Source organism: Corapipo altera, unplaced genomic scaffold (genome assembly GCF_003945725.1).
Source record: "Corapipo altera isolate COAL_440 unplaced genomic scaffold, ASM394572v1 60881, whole genome shotgun sequence".
Taxonomy (NCBI): domain Eukaryota; kingdom Metazoa; phylum Chordata; class Aves; order Passeriformes; family Pipridae; genus Corapipo; species Corapipo altera.
Window position 1 is genome coordinate 10,761 of NW_020885296.1, and position 4,567 is coordinate 15,327.

General features: G+C 45.7%; 1 pseudogene; it reads left to right on the forward strand.

The window, feature by feature from the left end:
- Positions 1-1,400: 1,400 nt before the first annotated feature.
- On the forward strand, positions 1,401-4,366 carry LOC113940356 (annotated as a pseudogene).
- The last annotated feature ends 201 nt before the right edge of the window (positions 4,367-4,567 follow it).

Sequence of the window (4,567 nt, forward strand, 5' to 3'; positions counted from 1 at the left end):
CCATGGCAGGGGTGGGACTGGATGAGCTTTGAGGTCCCTTCCAGCCCAAACCATTCTGGGATTCAGTGATTAGTGTGAAGTTAATTATGTTTCATACAGTTCTGTTCTGCCCAGAGACAAGCCTTAGGCACACTGAATTTTGGCAAACTGCAGTGCCTGGGGAGAATTTATGCACTGATCTAACCCTTCCTGGAGCTTTGCTGGGTGTTATTTGGAAATGAGAGTGTGATCCCTGTTCTTTGTGCAGGGATTCCAGTCCTTCTTTGGTCCCTGGGACCATTAGGGAGCTGCAGGTTCCCTGTCTGGGTGATCCCTCACTGAAAACAGGAAACAAAATTTAAGAACCAAATGTGTTTCATTACTAAATACAGGTTTTCAGGGGACTTCTACATATTAAATAACTTAGAGGAAACTTAATCTCTCTTAATTAACCCCTGTCCAGTGTCTAGTCACTTAAATTTCCCTTCCAGTTTTGCTGGGGAATATTTAAGCACCAGAGTTTATTTTCCATTAATTTAGATTTAGTTATATTTTCTGAGACATGACACACCACCACCAAAAACAATGGAACAATGTGACCAGGAGGCCTAAAAGTTCATCTTCCAACATTCACATCATCTTTTTGGAGTAGGTGTCCTCTGGAAGCCTGGTTGAATAAGGGGTTTGGTTTCAACTCTGTGTGACACAGACCCAAATCTTAAATTTCTCACAGGTTGAGGGGAAAATAAATTTCGTTTCAGCCTGAGGTGAACAGTGTTTAAAATAGGGCTCCCAGGGTACTTTTCTAGCAGACGGAGATATTGATGATTGTGGAGATATTGATTTTAGAATGCTGTTTATTTTAAAATCTGCTCAGAAGTTTGTGGTATTGAAAATATTTGAGAAAAGTAGTTAATGAGGCACTGGGAGGTGAGAGATGAAGTCCAAAAAGTGGTGAGACCTCCTACTCTTGGTGTAGAAATACGGTGTAACCCACCTGCAGGGGCTTTTCATTGGGTTTAACGTGGTGAAGAGATGAAATTCATACATGTGTTGATACTTCTGTGATGTTTTGTGTCTCTGGGGAGATGGGGTCCAGTATTGACTGATCATTTTGATACCTAAGAGGTTTTTTTTTTTAACAAGGGGTCGACTTATTTTTGAACTTATCGAGTAGCAACTTTAAATTAAAACAAGTAGTAAACTTGTTTTAATTTCTCTTCCTTCCCCCTTAAAGAAGATGCAAAAGTAAATGTCTTGCCCAGTAGCCCAGTGAATGTGCTCTTTCTGTTGGGTAGTAGTAGTTTGCTAGAAGTAATTGAATGGCTCTGATTCATATCATGAGTTCTTTTTTTTCTCTCTCTCATAAGTATCTGTGTCCATGCATGTTTCCTCACATGTGATTATCTTCTTTTCTTTCAAGTCTTTTTCTTCTCTACCATTTCCAACAAAGCAGGGGAAAAAAGTCAAAGTCAGTCTTAGAAGAAGGAGACCGTCAGAGAGTTATAAGCAGCTTTGCTTCCCGTGCTATTGAGGCTCACAAGCAATCCAATATCAATGGATCACTGAACAATAACCTCCCCAAATCCTCAAGTAACATTACTTTTTTATCTGATGAGAACCCATTAACCACTCAGAACCCCCTGTATGTGGAAGGTCTCCCTCAGAGTCCCACTGCTGCCGGGTTTCTACGGAAAAGGAACGATACTCTTGATACTCTTTCTCCTTCAAGACTGGCCCTGAGAGAGGCCTCCTTGGGGGGCAGTCACCGGGCATGGACGGTGCCCACTCACCTCACCAGGAGGCACACGCCTGGTTCTCTGAGCAGGCCAGTTATCATGGACCCCATCCAGTGGCAGCAGGAGAGACTCAAAGCCAGGAAGGAAGGAGCTGCCAATCAGGAGAGCAGTGTTGATGTTAGCAGTCCACTCTTTCAAAGACTGAGTGGCCCCAAGTTGACCGTGAAGGAGAAGGCCAGGCAGTTTGAGCAGCAGGCGTTGCAGGAGATGAAGCAGGTGAAATCTCCTGACGTGAAATCCAGGCGGTCGCCGACGCACAGCAGCGCCGTCCAGGAGGGAGAGAACGCCCCAGAGCAGTCTCCTAAAAGTGTGGTTGCTTCTCCTTGCCTTCACTCTTCTCCTCAGTCCTCTCCAACACCTTGTGCTGAAGTAGCTGAAGCGGAGGCCTCCGTGGTCCCCTCTGTGATCATCACTCACCACGACTCTCCTGAAGAACATTCTCCTCCTCCGACCCGCAAACCAACTCCTCCATCTTCTAGGATAAAGAAACCAGTTTGCCAAAGTTTTCTAGCTCCTCAGACCAAAGAAGTCATAGCAAGCATTCCAGATCCACCTAAAATTCCCCCACCCCCCCCGCCACAGCTGCCACCTCCACTGCCACCACCTCCTCCATCCCCTCCTCTGTTGCCACCGCATCCTCCTCCTCCTCCTCCACTCGCAGTTTCTCTTCCTTCTTCTATTTCTTCTTCTTCACCCCCTCTTAGCCCCCGGCTGCTGTCCCCTGCCAAGCCTCCCAGCTCCCCTGCCAAACAGCCAGCTGTCCCCGTGCCGGCCGCAGTGCCAGAGCCTCCCCCTCGCAGGGAGCTCAAAGGGATTCTTAAGAACATTCAGAATTTAGCTGCCATCGAGAAGTCGGTGGCCAACATGTACAGCCAAATAGACAAGAACCACCTGCTGCCCAAGCACGTCTCCAGGCTCAAAGCAGCCGCGCCCCCGGAGCTGCCGACTCCGGAACCCGCGGCCGAGCACAACCAGCAGAACGGGAACTTGAGCTGTGTTGTGGAGGAGCTGGAGCAACGCTTCCCCTCCCAGTCAACGGCACTGTAATGCTCCCAGTTGGATGTTTTCTGCATGGGACCTTTTGACTCTAATGCAGCACACGGTGTCTGCCTCAGACTCTCCAGCAATCCCGACTTTTCCCCTTTCCCCACCATGTATCACGACTTTTCCACCGCTAATCCCCAACTGAGAGACCTCGTCTTTCCTGTTCGCTCGGAAATTTGTAATGTATCCTGTAAACCTACAAGTTGTTTTCTCAGAACTACATCTTGCTGTTCTGCCATGTTGGTTCTTTGTTTACTGAAAATTCTTGGGGGAAGCTGTCCATTTTTCCCCAAGGATTGGTCCCAGCCGGCAGCGGGCTTGGCACTGCTTCACGTCAAGCAGCTCTCACTGTAGGTAATATCAGTAAGATTTTGCTGGAATCTCTTGCTTTGCCCACAAAATGTGCCACCTGGAAGGAACCTCCTGCCATGTGTTGGGTGTCAAAGCAGGCTCAGCCACGGTGAGCTGGGGTATTGGACTGGGCCTGGAGCAACCTGGGCTAGTGAAAGGTGTCCCTGCCCATGGCAGGGAGGGGAATGAGCTGATCTTTAAGATCCCTTCCAAGCATTCTATAATTCCGTGCTGCATCTTGGTATTCCACGAGCAATGACACTCTGCTCACACGCTTTGTGGCGGCTCCAGTCAGAAGAAGGGCTTTGTCTTGATTTCTCAGCAAACCTGGCTGTCTCCCCTCCTGTTACCCATGTTCTGCCTTCCATTTCGGTTTTTTTTTTTACATTGTAACTGCATGTTGAAAGTTTTTATTTTGTAAAGTCCTCTCATGTACAAACAATTTGTTGGTTTGTTTTTTATTTTGCCATGTGCATGTTGTTGACGTCTCCCTTGAGCTTTACAGCTGAAACATCTCACCTGAAATTGTAATAAAGTCACTCTGATTAGTGTCGCCAATTACTTGTAAAAATCCATGGAATATGGATTTACTTACTGGCTTTTTTGCTCACAGTCATCTAAATCAGATCTTTACATTAAAGATGTCAATTATAATTATACAGATAAATAAATTAGCTTGTCCCTTGAAAAAAAAAAAAAGGTAAGTAAAAACAGCTTGGGCATTTGAATGTTTGGTCCAAGTTGCAAGTTTTCTTTTAGTCCTTTGCCAAAATCTAAAATATTTGCATTTAACATGACGACTTTTAAAAAATACATTGGGAAAGCCAATTACATAAAGGAGCAAAACTAAACCCCCAGTTCACTATCAAATATCGTAATTCTGAGCAAAAAGGTAATGAATTCTTTCTCAGACTGCTTAGAGCCACTCAGCATTTCCATGGTGCTTGGCTTTGTCTCTTGTCTCTTGTTTGTTTGTTTTAAATCTGCAGTTAGGACATGTGTGGAGGCCTCAGGCTCAAACTGCTGAAGGTAGTTTCTCTTTCTTTGTCCCAGAACCAAACTCCATGAATTACATCCCAGCTGATGCATTAGAATTTTTCTTTACTTAATCCTCCTGTTGGGCAGACTGTAGTTGCAAGGTATGTGTAGTAGCTGAATGTGTGAGGGGAAGGATTGTCCTCATCACCTTGTTTTTTGCTGGGAGAGAATCTCTCTCATTTATGGGATGTGCCCATGAAGAAAACCTGCCCTTGATGCTCAATTCTCCAGGGGTGGCACCACTGCAACACCAACATCAAATCCTTAAAGCTCAGCACCTCTTAAGTAGAGAACTTTTAAGACTGAAGAGCCAGAATGGGAAGGTTTCCATGTTTAGTTCTGTGTGTTGGCTGTGG